We start from the raw sequence: 8,659 nt of genomic DNA, 5'->3' as shown, positions 1-8,659 counted from the left end.
AAGAAATGGACTTACAGGTCCAAGAAGCGCAGAGAACCCCAAACAAAAGGAATCCAAAGAGGACCACACCAAGACACATCATCATTAAAATGCCAAGAGCAAAAGACAAAGAGAAAATCTTAAAAGCAGCAAGAGAAAGAGGCTCAATTACCTACAAGGGAATACCCATACGACTGTCAGCTGATTTCTCAACAGAAACTTTGCAGGCCAGAAGGGAATGGCAAGAAATATTCAAAGTGCTGAATACCAAGAACCTACAACCAAGATTACTTTATCCAGCAAAGCTATCATTCAGAATTGAAGGTCAGATAAAGAGCTTCACAGATAAGGAAAAGCTAAAGGAGTTCATCACCGCCAAACCAGTATTATATGAAATGCTGAAAGGTATCCTTTAAGAAGAGGAAGAAGAAGAAAAAGGTAAAGATACAAATTATGAACAACAAACATGCATCTATCAACAAATGAATCTAAGAATCAAGTGAATAAATAACCTGATGTACAGAATGAACTGGTGATTATAATAGAATCAGGGACATAGAAAGGGAATAGAATGACTATTCTTGGGGGGAAAAGGGGTGTGGGAGATGCGGGAAGTGACTGGACAAAAATCATGCACCTATGGATGAACAAAGTGGGTGGGGAGTGAGGGTGGAGGGTGGGGTGGGAGCTGGAAGGAGGGGAGTTATGGGGGGAAAAAAGAGGAACAAATGTAATAATCTGAACAATAAAGATTTAATTTAAAAAAAAAAAAAAAAGAAAGGATAGTTTTCCAGGAAAAAAAAAAAAAAAAGATTCTTTTAAACTTTTTGTTGTTGTTGACAAGATTCTTTTTTGTTAAGTGACTTGTTTGCAAAATGGCAGTAACTCCTAGATACAGAGAACAGACTGGTGCTGCCGGATGGGAAGCAGGTTGGAAGGTGGGTGAAAAAGGTGAAGGGATTAAGAAATACAAATTGGTAGTTACAGAAGAGTCACGGGAATGTAAATTACAGTCAATAACATTGTAATCACCATGTATGCGGCCAGGTGGGTACTTGAAATTTTCAGGGGATCCCTTTGTAGAGTATATAATTGTCGCACCACTGTGCTGTACACCTGAAGCTAATACAGAGTAATATTGAATGTAAAACTGTAATTGGGAAAATAAATAAATAAAAAGAGTCTTTTTTGGGTTTCCCCAGAAGCAGACTCGAAGTCAACAATTTCAGTGCAAGCGATCGTTGGTAGGTAATCCCAGAAAATACTGGTTGAGGAGTTGAAAAGGGAGACGAAGAAGGGAAAGAGGCCAATCAAAGGTTACTACTGTGGCCACCGGAGCCTGCTCCTGCGGGGACCCCAGGACACAGCAGGGGACAGCCTCAGAAGTATCCCAACCAGCACGCGAGACCCACAAGGGCTTCCGAGGGAAGTGACCTTCACCACTTCCAGTTTGCCCTGCACATAAGCTGCCAATGTTACTTGGAAGAAAACAGCCCCTGGGCAGAGCTCTGCAGATATTTGCAGTAAACAGCCCTGGGCAGCAAGCAGGTGGGGGTGAATGCCAAGGGCTAGTGCCAACAGCGGCTGCTACAAGAAGCAATCAGAACCAGGAAAGAGTCTTGTCAATTAAAAAAAAAAAAAAGTAAATAAATGTGAGAGCAGAAATAAAACATTCAAGGAAGGGTGAGAAGGAAAAGTGGAAGATAACTTGACTTCCCAGATCTGAGGTGTGGGCTGGGCTTTGGAATTATGGGCTGCTCCCCAGTGCAGTTGAATTGAGAACCACTATTTGGCAGGGGACAAAAAAAGTCCTTCCAGGTCACCATCATGTAAGCAGAGAATTGTGATTTAACCAGAAAATCATCATGTAACCGCATGGGAGGAATAGAGAGACCGGAAGCAAGTGGGTGGGGGCGGTGAGTATAAAACATTCAATCCACATCTACGATGGGAAGACGGTAGACCCTGCCTCAGGTTGATAAATCAAGAAACAGCATATACGCACCGCATTCTGAAATATGGAGGTAAATGCTGGAAGAAACAGCTGAAGGGTCAAGAAAGTCATCTTCTCAGAGGAGCAGGGCTCAGAGAATTCACGTGTATGTATGTGTGTGTTTGTGTGTTGAGGAGGATGCGTTACTGATTTTTGCCACAAACATTGTAATATTACCTGGTTTTTAAATACCAGGAACACGCATGAATTTGATCAAAATTTTATAAATAACCCTATATAATGAAAGGCTAATATGCAAATCGACCAAATGGCGGAACAACTGGTCGCTATGACGGACACTGACCACCAGGGGGCAGACGCTCAACGCAGAAGCTGCCCTCTGGTGGTCAGTGCACTTGCACGGGGGGCGGGGGCGCCGCTCAGCCAGAAGCCAGACTCATGGCTGGCGAGAGCAGAGGTGGTGGCGGGATGTCCAACTGATGGCTTAGGCCTGCTCCCCATGGACTGACTATGAAATGGCCGGGCTGAGGGACCCCCCTCCCTGAGGCACACTGACCACCAGGGGGCAGACGCTCAATGCAGGAGCTGCCCCCAACCCGCAGTCCCCGATCAAGCAATAGGGGCCTACCAGCCAATCTCTTGGTCCCTCCTCCCAGTCACAGGCTTCAGTTGCCGATGGGGAACCCGGAGCGGAGCCGGGGGTAGGTGGCGGTGGACTCAGGTGGCACGGAGGCCCTGATCGCCCCGCCAGTCACCCCAAACACAGAGGGTGACCAGCAGCGGCAGCGGCCAGGGACAGGGCCGGCTGCCAGCAGCTAGGGAAGATCAGCCTTGATCGCAGGCCAGGCTTAAGGATCCTACCCCTGCACGAATTTCATGCACTGGGCCTCTAGTAGATAAATAAACTGTGAAAGCCGTGGCTGGGTGGCTCAGTTGGTTGGAGTGTTGTCCTATACACCAAAAAGGAAGGCTATCAATCGATCTTTCTCTCTCTCTTTCTCTCTCTCTATCTATCTATCTACCTATCTATCTCTCTCTGAAAAATCAATAAACATATCCTCAAGTGAGGATTAAAAGTAATTAATAATAATAAAATAAGTTGTGATACTTCCATACAATGGAATATTACTCAGCACTAAAAGAAATGAGCTATAAAGCCACGAAAAGATATGGAAGAACCTTAAACTGCACATGACTGCGTGAAAGAAGTCAATCTGAAAAGGCTACGTACTGTATGATTCCAACTAGAGGAGGTTCGGGAAAAGGCAAAACTACAGAGACAGGAGAAAGATCAGTGGTTGCCAGGGGTTGCCTGAGGACTGGCAGAGCACAGTGAAAATACGATACCATAATTGTGAACACCTGTCATTATACACGTTGTCTAAACCTTCGGATGTGCCACACCAAGAGCAAATCATAATGTAACCTATGGACTCTGGTGATAAGGATGTATCAGTGCGGGTTCATCAGTTGTAAGCAATGTACCGCTCCAGTGGGGGATGTTGGTCATGGGGGAGGCTCTGAGTGTGTGTGGGAGGGGGGGGGGCGGTGGAGGGAGGGGAGGGAGTATAAGGAAACCTTTGTACCTTCCCCTCAATTTTGCTGTAAACCTAAAATTGCTCTAAAAACATCCTAATAAAGAACATTGAATAAGCATTATACAGAACCTGCATGTGCCACAAGGGGCTGTTAATAATGGTTTCCTCCGGGGGTGTGGATTGAGACCGGAAGGGAAGGAGGGAAGGACGGGGGGAGAACTTTCTTTTTCCTCTGTGTCACTCAGTAATACTTGTCCCACAGTCCCAGCGGCTTTGGAAAAGAATGGGGTTCCCGGTATTTCTGGCTGGCACGCGCCTCGCCTCCTGCTTTTGACAAGGGACAAGGGAGAAGGGAGGAGGGAGAGGTCCTGGCTTGGCAAGGACGTGGCCCGCCTCCAGGGGGATCCGGCAGAGCCAGCGGTGACAGCAGAAGGGCATGTTGACAGAGTGACTCACTTTCCAGGAGGGGTGGAGACAGCGCCCTCCCCGCCTTCCAGGTGAGCTGCCAGGGCGCTGGGGCCTTGCTCCGCAGTCCTAAAGGAGAAGTCCGTTCCCCGATCAGCAGAAACGAGGGGCCCTTGCCATCTTGCACAAAGCTCTCTCGGAGCCCGCCCAGGGGTGGGAGTTGGGGCTGGGGGATCTGGGGACTCTTGGGCCTGGGGGGAGAGGTTGTAGTTGGGGATAGTGAAAGGTTTTCATCATCCTTTTGTTTGCAAGGAATTGGATACACACTCGGCGGAGGCGGAGGCGAGGGGAGGCCCAGGAGCCAGGGAGAGTGGGAGGTCCCGGCCACTGTCAGCTGGAGGGGCAAGGGAGCAGGTCACTGGGGCCCAGGGGCTGGGCCCACCTGCGGAAGCTGGAACCACCACAGGCCTGTCCTTGGAGCCATGGAGAAGAGTCAGCCACAACCAGAGGCGTTGCTGAGGCCGAGAGAGGGAACGCCCCCTCCCCCCATGCTTCTTCCATTCTCCTGCCTCCAGCTGACCCAGGAGCCTGGGAAACATACCCTAAGGGCTCATTGCCACCCCTTCCCCGAAACACAGGGAAGGAGAGGAATAGATCTCAGGGGCGTGGGGCCAGGACTGGCCTGTGGCCTTTCCACCTTGGCATCCCAATAGCCCATCCAGTGCCTGACACAGATCCAGGCTCCATAGCTGCGTGTGAACAAGTGACCGACTGCAGGGGGCGGAGGGCACAGTGCCACACTCACTGACGGTTTTAAAAAGGGAAAGCCCGGCCCTGGCTGGGTGGCTCAGTTGGTTGGAGCATCCTCCTGTATACAGGAGGCAACCAACTGATGCTTCTCTCACACATCAATGTTCCTCTCTCTCTTTCTCTCCCTTTCTCTCTCTAAAAAAATAAATGAAAAGATACCCTTAGGTAAGGATTTAAAAAAAAAGTGAGCCCTAACTGTTTGGCTCAGTGGATAGAGCATCGACCTGCGGACTCAAGGGTCCCAGGTTCGATTCCGGTCAAGGGCATGTACCTTGGTTGCAGGCACATCCCCAGTAGGGGGTGTGCAAGAGGCAGCTGATCGATGTTTCTAGCTCTCTGTCCCTCTCCCTTCCTCTCTGTAAAAAATCAATAAAAAAAATATATTTTTTAAAAAGTGAAAGCCTGGTATAAGAACTGTTGAACAGCATCTACGTACATGGAACATACTTTGACCTCACTTGATCCATGACCCCTTGAAATCTGAACACGCTGTATTTCTCTCCTATAGCACCTCCCTCACTGTCATTCTCCACGTCAGACTGGGAGCTCCTGGTGAGCTTGCTGCTCACTGCTGCACCCCTAGGGCCAAGCACGTAGCAGGTGCTCATATATTTGTTGACAGAAGAGAGAAAAGTGCTCTGGAGCCATCAGATGATGGGCCACCTCCCCGGGCTGGTCTCTTTTCTATGACATACAAATAGTCACTGCCCATAAGCCAGTTTCTTTATCTGACTTTTTTTTAGCAACTTCCCTTTGGGGGAAAAAGAAGCCTGGTACTTCTTTTTATTATTATTATTATTATTCAATATATTTTTATTGATTTCAGAGAGGAAGGGAGAGGGAGAGAGAGAAATGTTAATGATGAGAATCATTGATCAGCTGCCTCCTGCATGCCCCCTACTGGGGATCGAGTCTGCAACCCAGGCATGTGCCCTGACTGGGAATTGAACCGCGACCTCCTGGTTCATAGGTGGATGCCCAACCTATTTATGGTTGAAGCTTCATACTTTGGGTGGATCTGACCATATCATTCTTAAGTCAAAATGCAGAGTGCTACAAAAATAATGCTAGGCAGGGGGCAGCGTCCACATGGAGATACTCGAGGCGGTCAGGAAGTGTTCCCAGAGAAGTGGAGGTGAGGGTGGTCTCTAGACTTTAAGCTGCTCTGAGACCCTTTCTCTTTGCAGCTGCCTGGATCTGCACAGGTGCATTCTCACTGCTCCCCAGAGGGGAAACACCTCCCTCTAAAGCAGTTTCCCAGCCTCAGCGCTATGGACACTTGGGCCAGTTCATTCTTTGTTTGTAGGGGGGGAGCTGTCCCATGCATGAAAGGGTGTTTGACAGTGTAGTGGGTTAAATAGTGTCCTTCCCTGCCCCCCCCCAAATTCACATTGTTATGCCCAGATTTCAAGATCCCCAAGAAACCAACATCAGGGAGCCAGCCAGTCCGATGCAAAAGCATAAGAGTCTGTATTTCAAGCTAGCTTGAGCTCCCCGTCCACCAGACTCACCGACACAATGGCAAGCCAAGTGGCCGAGAGAGAGAACCCCGCGTAGAGACGGGTTTTATAGGGGGGGTTGGAGTAAGGGGAGGAGAAAGGACTGTGCTCTGCCGATTGGCCAGGCGCAAGTCGGTGTCTTGTTCCTGGGTGTGGCTAGCAGAGTCTTAGACTTCCGGGAAGAAGCTCCTTGCCAAGCACGTGGCCAAGGTAAGATGGAGGACGTAGCCCTTACCCTGGGGCAAGATGGAGGGCCTAGCCCTCGCCCTTTCAACATCTACCTGGAACCTCAGAACGTGACCTTGTTGGAAATAAGGATCTCAGCAGATGTAATTAGTTCAAGATCCTGAGGTGAACTCTTCTTGGATTTAGGGTTGGCCTTGAATCAAATGACTTCTGTCCTTGTAGGAAGAGGCGAGGACACACAAAGGCACTAAGAAGAAGACGTTGAGCATCGATCGACCCTGGAACCAAGAAGTCGATTCCAGGTCAGGGCACATGCCCAGGTTGTGGGCGGGATTCCTAGAAGGGGGCATGCAGGAGGCAGCCAATCCATGATTCTCTCTCATTATTGATATTTCTCTCTCTCTCCTGCTCTCTTCCTCTCTTTCTAAAAATCAATAAAAACATCTTAAAAGAAGAAGAAGGCCATGTGAACATGGAGTGATAGGATTCAAAGTCAAGAAATGACAAGGATTGCCAGAAGTCACAGGATTCTCTCCCAGAGCCGTCGGAGGGAGTGTGGCTTCGCCAACACCTTGAATTTTGACAATACCTTTCTGTGGTCTTAAGCCACCCCATTTGTAGTTGTTACAGCAGCTCTGGGAAGCTAATACCAACGCAACCTCTGGTTTCTGTCCGCTCGATGACAAACCCCCCCCCCCCAGTTATAACAAACAAAATGTCTCCAGATCGTCCCTCCCCTAGGCCCTACCCGCAGCCACTGCTCTCACAGGCTGGATAGGACGAGAAGAAAGAGCCGAGTGGGATGAACCTGGGCTAGAATTCCAGCCCCATCCGGAATAGCTACGTGACCTTGAGAAAGTTGCTCAACTTCTCCGCGGCTCTGTCTCCTCCCGAGTGACATGGGGGTTGAGAAGGTACCAGCATCTCCTCGCACCACCAGGCCGATGCCGTGAGATAAGGTGTGGGACGTGCTCAGCTCAGCACGGCGTCTGGCGCATAGGTAGCGCTCATTAAATAGAATCTCAAACCACCGTTGTTATACGTGTTTTTATTGAGCAACAATATTACGCGAGTGATGATAAATATGTTAAGAAATAACAATGGCAATTGGCAGGGTTGTTCTTTTGTTTTGTTTTTTTGTGTTGTTTTTTTTTTGGGTTGTTCTTTAAAGCTCGCAAGCTGAGTCAGGTTTTCACGTGACCATCCACTGTGAACGGCTGCCAAACCGACGGGCCAGGAGCTGCTTCTCAGAAGGCATGACATTTCCTGCTGTGGACCGCGTGGTCTTTCCCCACAATTCCAGGTATCTCACTGTGATTCCCCTGGATCTTCCTTAAAGCTGTGTTGGAATGTACCCCGTGAATCACAGAAGGACGCCTCAAGAAGTCGAATTAAAGAGTCACATTTATTGCAATCCGGGACTATGAGGGGTCATTCCCCAAATCTCATAGCGATGAGATGGTGGCCAAACCAGACTTATATAGGCAAAGATCACAAAGGTATTCACTACATCTCAAGGTTTGGAATGAGGAACCTGGTTTGCAAAAAGCAGTTTACAGAAGCAGAAGCAGCATGTTATCTAAATTACAGTTTTGGGTCTCTGGATCACTGAATGGACAGAAACACATTATCTAGAGCCCTCAGGTCTCGAGACCACTGAATTGCCAGGAATTCATTATCTAGAGCCATCGAGGCAATTTAGAGTAATTGCGCTGTCCTGGTCTTGGGACCACTGAGTCAACTGGAACGCATTATCTGTGGCCACTAAAACAATTTAGGATAATTGTGCTGTCCTGTTTCCCAGGTACAGAAGAATGTGCTTTCTAAAACCAGTAAGATAACAATCAATGGGATAGTCATTCAATCCAATGGGATGATGTATACAATTCAGAAAATCAAAATAACTTTTCTATTGTTAAGCAAAGCAAATAGGTACCATACTTCAGCTGCATGCTACAGCTTTTCCCAGTCCCTCTTGGGACTGGCATCCATTTGCATGCCCGGGCCCAGGAGCATGCTAAGTATGTCTAAAGGTGGTCTGCACTGCTCCCAGAGCCCAAAGAACCTACCACCAGAGAGAAGAAGGCGGGGCAGGGCTCAGGCTCTCTATCATCTTCAGGAATCCACTCTGGCCCCAAACGTGTGCCCCCTAAGCAGCAAAACAAAAGCACTTTGGGGTTTAGTGACTACGTGTTCCTCCTGGGGGAAGGTGGCCGACCCTCATCCTAAGCAGTTTATCTCAGCTGCTTCCTACTCACTTCCAGCACCCCTCCCCCACCCGTCAGAGA

The 8,659-nt window shown here is 48.7% G+C and overlaps 1 long non-coding RNA gene across 1 annotated transcript; it reads left to right on the top strand.

The window, feature by feature from the left end:
- The first annotated feature begins 3,717 nt into the window (after positions 1-3,717).
- Positions 3,718-7,428, top strand: LOC138997175 (uncharacterized). The gene is made up of 3 exons (XR_011468912.1): positions 3,718-3,968; positions 6,594-6,673; positions 6,824-7,428. It is a non-coding gene; the product is annotated as an uncharacterized lncRNA (long non-coding RNA).
- The last annotated feature ends 1,231 nt before the right edge of the window (positions 7,429-8,659 follow it).

Source organism: Myotis yumanensis, unplaced genomic scaffold, assembly GCF_028538775.1.
Source record: "Myotis yumanensis isolate MYYU_CA2020_CCGP unplaced genomic scaffold, mMyoYum1.0.hap1 SCAF_18, whole genome shotgun sequence".
NCBI lineage: Eukaryota > Metazoa > Chordata > Mammalia > Chiroptera > Vespertilionidae > Myotis > Myotis yumanensis.
The sequence above is the reverse complement of the archived record's forward strand: the minus strand, read 5'-3'. Positions and strand labels throughout refer to the sequence as shown.